The following is a 12,500-nucleotide window of genomic DNA, read 5'->3' on the forward strand; positions in this document are numbered from 1 at the left end:
GCGGCCCACTCACTCGATCGCCATGTCTGTTTGCCACAGTTTTCCCGGTGGTGCCGCACCCGGGCTCGCCCCGGCTGACGCGGTTTCGTGCCGCCCCGGCAGACGCGGTTTTCGCGCCGCCCCGGCTGACGCGGTTTCGTGCCGCCCCGGCAGACGCGGTTTTTTGCCGCCCCGGCTGACGCAGTTCGGACTTGGCACTTTTTGGCTGAGCCTTGCTGGCGGCCCACTCACTCGATCGCCATGTCTGTTTGCCACAGTTTTCCCGGTGGTGCCGCACCCGGGCTCGCCCCGGCAGACGCGTTTTTTTTTTCTTTCGCCCCGGCTGACGCAGTTTTCGCGCCGCCCCGGCAGACGCGGTTTTCGCGCCGCCCCGGCAGACGCGGTTTTTTGCGCCGCCCCGGCTGACGCAGTTCGGACTTGGCACTTTTTGGCTGAGCCTGGCTGGCGGCCCACTCACTCGATCGCCATGTCTGTTTGCCACAGTTTTCCCGGTGGTGCCGCACCCGGGCTCGCCCCGGCTGACGCAGTTTTCGCGCCGCCCCGGCTGACGCGGTTTCGTGCCGCCCCGGCAGACGCGGTTTTTTGCGCCGCCCCGGCTGACGCGGTTTTTTGCCGCCCCGGCTGACGCAGTTCGGACTTGGCACTTTTCGGCTGTGCCTGGCTGGCGGCCCACTCACTCGATCGCCATGTCTGTTTGCCACAGTTTTCCCGGTGGTGCCGCACCCGGGCTCGCCCCGGCAGACGCGTTTTTTTTTTTTTCTTTCGCCCCGGCTGACGCAGTTTTCGCGCCGCCCCGGCTGACGCGGTTTCGTGCCGCCCCGGCAGACGCGGTTTTTTGCGCCGCCCCGGCTGACGCGGTTTTTGCCGCCCCGGCTGACGCAGTTCGGACTTAGCACTTTTTGGCTGAGCCTGGCTGGTGGCCCACTCACTCGATCGCCATGTCTGTTAGCCACAGTTTTCCCGGTGGTGCCGCACCCGGGCTCGCCCCGGCTGACGCAGTTTTCGCGCCGCCCCGGCTGACGCGGTTTCGTGCCGCCCCGGCAGACGCGGTTTTCGCGCCGCCCCGGCTGACGCGGTTTTTGCCGCCCCGGCTGACGCAGTTCGGACTTAGCACTTTTCGGCTGTGCCTGGCTGGCGGCCCACTCACTCGATCGCCATGTCTGTTTGCCACAGTTTTCCCGGTGGTGCCGCACCCGGGCTCGCCCCGGCTGACGCAGTTTTCGCGCCGCCCCGGCTGACGCGGTTTCGTGCCGCCCCGGCAGACGCGGTTTTCGCGCCGCCCCGGCTGACGCGGTTTCGTGCCGCCCCGGCAGACGCGGTTTTTTGCCGCCCCAGCTGACGCAGTTCGGACTTAGCACTTTTTGGCTGAGCCTTGCTGGCGGCCCACTCACTCGATCGCCATGTCTGTTTGCCACAGTTTTCCCGGTGGTGCCGCACCCGGGCTCGCCCCGGCAGACGCGTTTTTTTTTTTCTTTCGCCCCGGCTGACGCAGTTTTCGCGCCGCCCCGGCAGACGCGGTTTTCGCGCCGCCCCGGCAGACGCGGTTTTTTGCGCCGCCCCGGCTGACGCGGTTTTTTGCCGCCCCGGCTGACGCAGTTCGGACTTGGCACTTTTTGGCTGAGCCTGGCTGGCGGCCCACTCACTCGATCGCCATGTCTGTTTGCCACAGTTTTCCCGGTGGTGCCGCACCCGGGCTCGCCCCGGCTGACGCAGTTTTCGCGCCGCCCCGGCTGACGCGGTTTCGTGCCGCCCCGGCAGACGCGGTTTTTTGCGCCGCCCCGGCTGACGCGGTTTTTTGCCGCCCCGGCTGACACGGTTCGGAATTTGCACTTTTCGGCTGTGCCTGGCTGGCGGCCCACTCACTCGATCGCCATGTCTGTTTGCCACAGTTTTCCCGGTGGTGCCGCACCCGGGCTCGCCCCGGCAGACGCGTTTTTTTTTTTTTTTCTTTCGCCCCGGCTGACGCAGTTTTCGCGCCGCCCCGGCTGACGCGGTTTCGTGCCGCCCCGGCAGACGCGGTTTTTTGCGCCGCCCCGGCTGACGTGGTTTTTGCCGCCCCGGCTGACGCAGTTCGGACTTTGCACTTTTTGGCTGAGCCTGGCTGGCGGCCCACTCACTCGATCGCCATGTCTGTTTGCCACAGTTTTCCCGGTGGTGCCGCACCCGGGCTCGCCCCGGCAGACGCGTTTTTTTTTTTCCTTCGCCCCGGCAGACGTGGTTCCCCCCCCCCTCCGTCTTTCTTTTTGTTTTTTTTTTTCGCCGCGGCTGAAGTGGATTTTTCGGTGCCTCGACGCCCCGGTAGTCGCGGTTTTTCCGTTTCCGCACGGCCCCGGCTGACGCTGCTCGGTCACAGTCGCCTTTTGTGGTGATTGCAGACTTCTTGAGCGCGGGTGTTTTTTTTTTTGTTGTTGTTGTTGTTTTATTACGCATTCGCTCCAGCAGACGCTGTTTAGACTTTTTGTTTCCTCTTTTATCCTGCGACGAGGTGACGAGGTTTATTCGGTGCCCCGCCGCCCCGGCTGAAGTGATTTTTCCTGTCCCGTGCCGCCCCGGCTGACGCGGTTGGGACTTCGCGTTTGTTCGGCCGCCACGGGTTTTGGCGCACTCGCTCGGTTGCTTGTTGTTGCCACTTGTTGCGAACCCAGGTTTCTTGAGCGAGCGCGGGCGTTTTTTCTTCCTTTCTTTCTTTGTTCTATGTGTTAGCGAATCGGCCTTTAATATCACACGAGGACTCACAACCAACAATTTTCAGTTTGAAGTGTAAAAAATCTGCAGGTGTTGACGTAACTGACTTGCCCCGTACCCTTGAGTACATCCATGAAGTTCTCGTAGTACTACTAAATCGCATTATTCCAAGTGGAGAAATTCCCATAAACTTGCAAACCTCTACACGAAAATCGGTGCGCGTGATAAAGTTGAAAATTATCGTCCGATATCAAATGTGCCTTCTATAACACAAATTCTAGGAAAAAAAAAAAAAAAAAACACTTGTTCGCCGTTTTCTGCGCCGTGACTGGCAGCACTCCGGCGAAGCGAAACGGGGTCGATTCGAGCACGATATCGGCGTCTTTCGACGTGCTCGCCGGCGACCGTCGCACGAGTACGTCGCACGAGCGCGTCTGCCGGGGCGCCGTTTGCGAAGCCGACGCAAAAGTGGGAACCGCCGCTCGGATGATCGCCGCTTTCGGCAGAGTGAGTGTTGGCACTCCGGGGAAGCGAAACAGCGTGAATGCGCCCACGAAATCGGCGTATTTTGAAGTGCCCGCCGGCGACCGTCGCACGAGTACGGTAAACCGCGTCAGCCGGGGCGTAGTTCGGGACGCCGACGAAAAAGTGGGAAGCGCAACTCGGATCTTCGCCGTTTTTGCAGGAGTGAGTGGCGGCCCTCCTGCGAGACCAAGAAGCATCGATTCGTGCACGAATTCGGCGCCTTTCGACGTGATCGCCGGCGACCGTCGCTCGAGTAGGGCAAACCGCGTCTGCCGGGGCGGGCTTCGGGACGCCGATGCGAAAGTGGGAAACGCTGCTCGGATGTTCGCCGTTTTTGGCCGAGTGAGTGCTGGCACTCGGGCGAAGCCAAACGGGGCCGATTACGGCACGATATCGGCGTCTTTCGACGTGCCCGCCGGCGACCGTCGCACGAGTACGGTAAACCGCGTCAGCCCGGGCGGAGTTCGGGACGCCGATGCGAAAGTGGAGAACGCCGCTCGGATCTTTTCGCCGTTTTTGGAGGAGTGAGTGGCGGCACTCCGGAGAAGCCAAGGAGCGCCAATTAGCGCACGATATCGGCGTCTTTCGACGCGCTCGCCGGCGACCGTCGCACGAGTAGGGCAAACCGCGTCTGCCGGGGCGGGGTTTACGACGCCGACGCAAAAGTGGGAACCGCCGCTCGGATGTTGGCCGTTTTTGGCAGAGTGAGTGCTGGCACTCCGGCGACGCGAAAGAGCGCGAATGCGCAAAGTGGCGTATTTGGACGTGCGTGACGGCGACCGCTGCAGGAGTACGAAAAACCACGTCAGCCGGGGCGAGCGACACACGGCGGTCTGGGTGCTTATCGCTGCTATTATAGGGGCACCCCGGCAGACGCAGAAAAAAAAAAAAAATTTTCGACCTTCTTTTTTGCTGGTCGAGCTCGGGTAACCCAGGTCGCAATGGGAGCCGCGCACGAAAGCGGCGTCGCGAGACGCGTTCGCGGTCGCTAGTCGCACGAGCTCGGCAACCGCGTCAGCCGGCGCGGAGTTCGGGATGCCGACGGCTAAGTGGGTACCGCTGCTCGGATGTTCGCCGTTTTTGGCCGAGTGAGTGCTGGCACTCCGGTGAAGCCAAGGAGCGCCAATTCGTGCACGATATCGGCGTCTTTCGACGTGCCCGCCGGCCACCGCCGCACGAGTACGGCAAACCGCGTCTGCCGGGGCGGGGTTCGCGACGCGTACGCAATAGTGGGAACCGTCGCTCGGATGTTCGTCGTCTTTGGCCGAGCGAGTGCTGGCACTCCGGCGAAGCGAAACGGGGCCGATTCGGGCACGATATCGGCGTATTTCGACGTGCTCGCCGGCGACCGTCGCACGAGTACGGCAAAGCGCGTCTGCCGGGGCGAGGTTTGCGACGCCGACGAAAAAGTGGGAAGCGCCGCTCGGATCTTCGCCGTTTTTGCAGGAGTGAGTGGCGGCCCTCCTGCGAGACCAAGAAGCATCGACTCGCGCACGATATCGGTGTCTTTCGACGTGCCCGCCGGCCACCGCCGCACGAGTACGGCAAACCGCGTATGCCGGGGCGGGGTTGGCGACGCCGACGCAAAAGTGGGAACCGCCACTAGGATGTTCGCCGTTTTTGGCAGAGTGAGTGCTGGCACTCCGGCGAAGCGAAAGAGCGCGAATGCGCCCACGAAAGTGGCGTGTTTGGACGTGCTTGACGACGACCACCGCAGGAAAACGAAAAACCACGTCAGCCGGGGCGAGCGACCCATGGCGGTCTGGGTGCTTATCGCTGCTATTATAGGGGCACCCCGGCAGACGCAAAAAAAAAAAAAAAATTTTTTTCGACATTCTTTTTTGCTCGTCGACCTCGGGTGACCCAGGTCGCAGTGGGAGCCGCGCACGAAAGCGGCGTCGCGAGACGGCTTCGCGGTCGCTAGTCGCACGAGCTCGGCAACCGCGTCTGCCGGGGCGGAGTTCGGGACGCCGACGGCTAAGTGGGAACCGCCGCTCGGATGTTCGCCGTTTGTGGCCGAGTGAGTGCTGGCACTCCGGCGAAGCCAAACGGGGCCGATTCCGGCACGATATCGGCGTCTTTCTACGTGCTCGCCGGCGACCGTCGCACGAGTACGGCAAAGTGCGTCTGCCGGGGCGGGGTTTGCGACGCGTACGCAATAGTGAGAACCGTCGCTCGGATGTTCGTCGTCTTTCGCCGAGCCAGTGCTGGCAATCCGGCGAAGCCGAACGGAGCCGATTCGGGCACGATATCGGCGTCTTTCCACGTGCTCGCCGGCGACCGTCGCACGAGTACGGTAAACCGCGTCAGCCGGGGCGGAGTTCGGGACGCCGATGCGAAAGTGGGAAGCGCCGCTCGGATCTTCGCCGTTTTTGGAGGAGTCAGTGGCGGCACTCCGGTGAAGCCAAGGTGCGCCAATTCGCGCACGATATCGGCGTCTTTCGACGTGCCCGCCGGCCACCGTCGCACGAGTACGGCAAACCTCGTCTGCCGGGGCGGGGTTTGCGACGCCGACGCAAAAGTGGGAACCGCCGCTCGGATGTTCGCCGTTTTTGGCAGAGTGAGTGCTGGCACTCCGGCGAAGCGAAAGAGCGCGAATGCGCCCACGAAAGTGGCGTGTTTGGACGTGCTTGACGACGACCACCGCAGGAAAACGAAAAACCACGTCAGCCGGGGCGAGCGACCCATGGCGGTCTGGGTGCTTATCGCTGCTATTATAGGGGCACCCCGGCAGACGCAAAAAAAAAAAAAAATTTTTTTCGACATTCTTTTTTGCTCGTCGACCTCGGGTGACCCAGGTCGCAGTGGGAGCCGCGCACGAAAGCGGCGTCGCGAGACGGCTTCGCGGTCGCTAGTCGCACGAGCTCGGCAACCGCGTCTGCCGGGGCGGAGTTCGGGACGCCGACGGCTAAGTGGGAACCGCCGCTCGGATGTTCGCCGTTTGTGGCCGAGTGAGTGCTGGCACTCCGGCGAAGCCAAACGGGGCCGATTCCGGCACGATATCGGCGTCTTTCTACGTGCTCGCCGGCGACCGTCGCACGAGTACGGCAAAGTGCGTCTGCCGGGGCGGGGTTTGCGACGCGTACGCAATAGTGAGAACCGTCGCTCGGATGTTCGTCGTCTTTCGCCGAGCCAGTGCTGGCACTCCGGCGAAGCCGAACGGAGCCGATTCGGGCACGATATCGGCGTCTTTCCACGTGCTCGCCGGCGACCGTCGCACGAGTACGGTAAACCGCGTCAGCCGGGGCGGAGTTCGGGACGCCGATGCGAAAGTGGGAAGCGCCGCTCGGATCTTCGCCGTTTTTGGAGGAGTCAGTGGCGGCACTCCGGTGAAGCCAAGGTGCGCCAATTCGCGCACGATATCGGCGTCTTTCGACGTGCCCGCCGGCCACCGTCGCACGAGTACGGCAAACCTCGTCTGCCGGGGCGGGGTTTGCGACGCCGACGCAAAAGTGGGAACCGCCGCTCGGATGTTCGCCGTTTTTGGCAGAGTGAGTGCTGGCACTCCGGCGAAGCGAAAGAGCGTGAATGCGCCCACGAAAGTAGCGTATTTGGACGTGCTTCACGGCGACCGCCGCAGGAGTACGAAAAACCACGTCAGCCGGGGCGAGCGACCCACGGCGGTCTGGGTGCTTATCGCTGCTATTATAGGGGCACCCCGGCAGACGCAGAAAGAAAAAAAAAAATGGGGACATGGCGTGCGTCACCGTGCGGCTTCGCAGCGTTGCCGAAGTCGCCGAGCCCTTCGACTGAGCCGAACGGCGGACAGGGAACGTTGGTCGGCCGTTCTAACCTGTCGGTGCCACGCCGAGACGTCGTTAAGGAAAACCGCGTCGTGGGCCTCTACGACGCCGTCGAGTCGTTGTACGTTTGGTGTCCAGCGTGTCGGCGGCGAGTAGCGGACACGTCGTTCACGACTTCGGTCTTTCGCAGTCGACGCGAACTTGCGGAGAGTCGTGGTGCCTCACGTTTTCGGCAGAAACCGCGGCGGAATTTTCCCGTGCGTGCGCGCACGACCTCGGTGCTGTGCCGTCAGCGTAGTGTTGCACAAACTCGTGGCCTACCCAAGGTGCGGTACGTTTGCGGCCGTATCCTCGGTGGGAATTTCGTGAGTAGGGTCGCAAATTCTACGACCTCGGCGGGTTTGAGAGCGACGTAGACTTGTGGCACGCTCAACATGCCACACGTTTCGGGGCACACCCGCGGTGAAATTTTCTCGAGTACGCTCGTATTAGGGCCCAAGGAGGTCTGGGTACTTATCGCTGCTATTATGTGGGGGTTCTCGTGAGCGGCGTACGCGAAAGCGACCGGGTGTCTGATATGCGGCGGGCTTCGGCCTCGTCAAGCGTGTCCTCGGGTCTGCTCCAGGGGAATCCACGGCAGTCGTCTGCAGCCTCATCCGCTTGATGCGTTAGGGGCTGGTTGTCGGACGGTGCCGTTTTACCACGATATCGAGGTGTGTTCCGTGTCGTCCTCGGGCGATTCAGATGCGAAAGCGCCGAAGACGCGGGCGTGACCCGTCGTCTGGCGGCTTTGCAGTCTCGGCTCCGTTGCTAGTTCCGGCCGGTCCACCGACAGTGCAGCGGGCTTGGGCAACCCGCACGGCGCGACCGAGTCGATGCAACGAAAAAGAGCGAGCATGAACGTGCTTCTTGCCGCACGGCTCCCACTCGTCTTTCGGGAAGGTTGTGCCGTAGCGAGCTCGAACGCCGTCATCTCGGAGTGCAAAATAAGCGTGTTGGGGCGCCTGAAGGTGGCCTCCGCCGCACACAGACTGCGTCCGGCCCGCCGAGGGCGAGGACGGACGCGCAGTCGAACGATTACCTGGTTGATCCTGCCAGTAATCATATGCTTGTCTCAAAGATTAAGCCATGCATGTCTAAGTACATGCCGAAATAAGGCGAAACCGCGAATGGCTCATTAAATCAGTTATGGTTCCTTAGATCGTTTCTTCCTACTTGGATAACTGTGGCAATTCTAGAGCTAATACATGCAGTGAGCCTGGAGCCCTTTGGGTAACGGGTGCTTTTATTAGACCAAGATCGATCGGGTTTCGGCCCGTATTGTGTGGTGACTCTGGATAACTTTGTGCTGATCGCATGGCCACGAGCCGGCGACGTTTCTTTCAAGTGTCTGCCTTATCAACTTTCGATGGTAGGTTACTTGCTTACCATGGTTGTTACGGGTAACGGAGAATCAGGGTTCGATTCCGGAGAGGGAGCCTGAGAAACGGCTACCACATCCAAGGAAGGCAGCAGGCGCGCAAATTACCCACTCCCGGCACGGGGAGGTAGTGACGAAAAATAACAATACGGGACTCTTTTGAGGCCCCGTAATTGAAATGAGTACACTCTAAATCCTTTAACGAGGATCAATTGGAGGGCAAGTCTGGTGCCAGCAGCCGCGGTAATTCCAGCTCCAATAGCGTATACTAAAGCTGCTGCGGTTAAAAAGCTCGTAGTTGGATCTCAGTTCCAGACGAGTAGTGCATCTACCCGATGCGACGGCTCGGACTGAACATCATGCCGGTTCTTTCTTGGTGCACTTCATTGTGTGCCTCGAGATGGCCGGTGCTTTTACTTTGAAAAAATTAGAGTGCTCAACGCAGGCGAGTCGCCTGAATAAACTTGCATGGAATAATAGAACAAGACCTCGTTTCTGTTCTGTTGGTTTTTGGAATACGAGGTAATGATTAAGAGGGACGGACGGGGGCATTCGTATTGCGGCGCTAGAGGTGAAATTCTTGGACCGTCGCAAGACGAACTACTGCGAAAGCATTTGCCAAGAATGTTTTCATTGATCAAGAACGAAAGTCAGAGGTTCGAAGGCGATCAGATACCGCCCTAGTTCTGACCATAAACGATGCCAACCAGCGATCCGCCTGAGTTACTCAAATGACTCGGCGGGCAGCTTCCGGGAAACCAAAGTATTTGGGTTCCGGGGGAAGTATGGTTGCAAAGCTGAAACTTAAAGGAATTGACGGAAGGGCACCACCAGGAGTGGAGCCTGCGGCTTAATTTGACTCAACACGGGAAAACTTACCCGGCCCGGACACTGGGAGGATTGACAGATTGAGAGCTCTTTCTTGATTCGGTGGATGGTGGTGCATGGCCGTTCTTAGTTGGTGGAGCGATTTGTCTGGTTAATTCCGATAACGAACGAGACTCTAGCCTATTAAATAGGTGCGGGGTTCCCAGCACCTTACAACCTTCTTAGAGGGACAAGCGGCTCCTAGCCGCACGAAACAGAGCAATAACAGGTCTGTGATGCCCTTAGATGTCCGGGGCCGCACGCGCGCTACACTGAAGGAAGCAGCGTGTCTTTATCCCTGTCTGAAAAGACTGGGTAACCCGTGGAACTTCTTTCGTGATTGGGATAGGGGCTTGCAATTGTTCCCCTTGAACGAGGAATTCCCAGTAAGCGCGAGTCATAAGCTCGCGTTGATTACGTCCCTGCCCTTTGTACACACCGCCCGTCGCTACTACCGATTGAATGATTTAGTGAGGTCTTCGGACCGATGTCCGGCGCGGCCTTTCGGTTGCGCCGGTCTGTTGGAAAGATGACCAAACTTGATCATTTAGAGGAAGTAAAAGTCGTAACAAGGTTTCCGTAGGTGAACCTGCGGAAGGATCATTAACGGATTGTGAAGGGTGAGCGCCTCAGCTGCGTCTGCGCCCGACACTTTCTGCCGCTGACCCCGTTTGGACGCGGGGTCGGCTTTTCCCCACGGGGCTGCCTGAATGTGGAGCGGCACCCCGTGACAAATTGTTGCGCCCAGCGGACGCCAACACCGCGACCTTGGACGGTCGGCCAGGTGGCGGACGCGGGTACAAACGGCGCAACGCACTCATAGGTCGGCTTTCGACCCGCCACTGCACCGTGGCTCGAAGCGCTCGAAATGCGCGACCCGACCGCTGCGGGACCGCCTAGTACTGTAAACAGGAGCGGCGGAGCGCGAACGGCGAGTCGTGGTTACGTCGGTAGAAGGCGAGGCTGCGCGTTCCCGAAACGCCAGCCGAGTGCCCTCCCGACCGTTCGAGCGTGCAAGAACGAGACCCGACAATCGCGCGGCGACTGCCAAGTACGAGAGGAACGGCACAAGCGTCGGCGGTCGGTCAAGGAACTGGCGATGTGACGGGTCCGCTGTGCACCAGTGCATACCGTCCCGCCGTCCGCGGCAAGCGCCTCCGCGTCCTCGGGTGACGGAGGCTGCCGGTCGGTTCTTGCAGGCGAGGGATCTCGCTGGCACCGGTTCGCGTTGACGCGCGGCCGGTCATGGCACGGCGATGCGACGGCCGAGGTGCGCAGTACTCGATGGAGGAACCGCACGCTCCGATGACCGTCCCGCCCTCCGCGGCGTATGCGTACCGACCGTAATGGTTGCAGCAGCGCCGGCCGGCTTTTGAATTCGCCACACGAAACACGGTGCGAGATCGCGGTTAGGGGAGCGTCGACGTTGCCAGGCGTTTTGCTTGCTGCCGAGGGAAAGGCGGCACGGCCACGTCGCGCTCGTCGCGATTAGCGGGTCTGCGCGCTTTGGGAAGGTGCCGCAACGACTTGCCGAAAGAGGAAGCACGGAAGAACGAGGGACTTGGACGTCCCGACAATTGAACGCACTTGCGGCCAGGCCCTTGCTGGCTTCGTTCTTCCGCCTCGAGTAGGCTCGTACGCGGCTCCGGCGCCGAAAGTGGTCCTTGGCACCGACTTCGGTGGACGTGGGAAGTGCCGCGCAAGTACGGCGCGCCTGGCTCCACCTGTTGGCTAAAGTAGGCAGCCGGATCGGCATTTTGGTGTGCGGTGGCAAACCGTGGATGCGAAAAAAGCTTGTGCGATTTCGTGGAACAAAAAGCGGGGGTCCCCCTTTTTATGCGGAGGAGACCGACCCGCCCGCCGTGGTGAACCGCGACGCCACGGTAAAAACGGGAGAGGCTTGTCGATGGGACCGTGCATCCCGCGCTCCACGGAGGCCGGGAGGCGGCCGCCCGAGGAAATGTGTAGCCGTCGAGGCCCGCATCTGCGTGCACTCTTATCCAAATGGGTGTACCGCAGGCATTTTCTGGTTAGGCGGGCCAATGAGAGCGAGCACACAACGATACCTACGGGTCCGGCTTGGAGAACCGGCTTCGACGCCTCCCGAGTATTTATAGAGGGGTGGACCACGAAAGCACTCGCAAGTAGCGGAAGCGAAACGCCGTCCGAAACACACCGTTTGCTCGATTTGCGGCAGCCGAAAAAGGCGCGGCAGAGTTTTGGAGTCCAAGCGTGCGCTGAAAAGCGCCCTTCTTGGCCACTGTTTGGCCGAGTGCCAGAAACGTTTGGTTTTGACTGTACGGAATTGAACAAACACTTTTTCACGACTCTAAGCGGTGGATCACTCGGTTCTCGGGTCGATGAAGAACGCAGCCAGCTGCGAGACTTGGTGTGAATTGCAGGACACACTGAGCACTGATTCTTTGAACGCACATTGCGGCCTTGGGTCTTCCCTTGGCTTCGTCTGTCTGAGGGTCGGATCACATATCAAGAGAGCCTTCGGCGCACAAGGGAACGTGAGCCGTCGACTCGTTTTGACCGCGTCGGCAACACGGACAGCACGCTGAACACCTCACAGCGAGCGCCAACAGCGGCCACTCAAGGGCGAGACGGTGGCGACCGTCGTGCCAGAGCCCAACCGAAACGGGGGCGACCGACTGCATTGAGGATGTGGCACCTCGTTGAGACCGCCGCAGGACTTCGAGTCGGAAGGAAGCCTGCAGGGAAAGTGCGGTCGAGGTTGCGTACTCCTCTCTGCGACCGGGCGCGCAAGAGCTGCGAGAGCCACGGACGCGCAACTTTAACGCACGGTAAACACGAGGAGCGAAAGCCGGCCAGCAAAGCTTCTCCAGCCGTGCGCAAAGTGCGCGAGATCGCAGCCTTGCGTTGCGCTTGTTGCCCTCGAAGTAAGCAGGGTGTCCCGTAGACCGGGCGCTCGAACACGCTGCGGGGCCGTGCCTCCTCCAGGCTTTGCCGCGCGAACAGGGAACGTTCGCGCGCAAAGCGCAGGGAGGTGAGGAGGCTGCGCCCGACGTTTGCGGTTCGCTGCGTACGCGGTTGATGCGGAGAGCACGGCGCGACGACTTGCCGCGAAGCGGAAAAAGTCTCCCGCACGAGTTGGCGAAACGTTGGCGAAGCTTAAGGCGTTCTCGTCGTAGTCCGCCGTCGGTCTAAGTGCTTCGCAGTTCCCGTCCCGTTCAAAAAACTGGGCCACTCCAGTTGGGGCGGGGGCGACGCTACACGAGACGATGCCTCTCGCC

General features: G+C 60.9%; 2 non-coding genes across 2 annotated transcripts; both read left to right on the forward strand.

Moving 5' to 3' along the window:
* The first annotated feature begins 8,031 nt into the window (after nt 1-8,031).
* Nucleotides 8,032-9,846, forward strand: LOC142792602 (small subunit ribosomal RNA). The gene has a single exon (XR_012891061.1). It is a non-coding gene; the product is annotated as a small subunit ribosomal RNA (ribosomal RNA).
* Nucleotides 9,847-11,565: 1,719 nt separating this feature from the next.
* On the forward strand, nt 11,566-11,718 carry LOC142792589 (5.8S ribosomal RNA). Its single transcript, XR_012891048.1, has one exon. It is a non-coding gene; the product is annotated as a 5.8S ribosomal RNA (ribosomal RNA).
* Nucleotides 11,719-12,500: the final 782 nt, after the last annotated feature.

The sequence above is a fragment of the Rhipicephalus microplus genome, unplaced genomic scaffold (genome assembly GCF_043290135.1).
Source record: "Rhipicephalus microplus isolate Deutch F79 unplaced genomic scaffold, USDA_Rmic scaffold_229, whole genome shotgun sequence".
In the NCBI taxonomy this organism is placed as follows: Eukaryota; Metazoa; Arthropoda; class Arachnida; order Ixodida; family Ixodidae; genus Rhipicephalus; species Rhipicephalus microplus.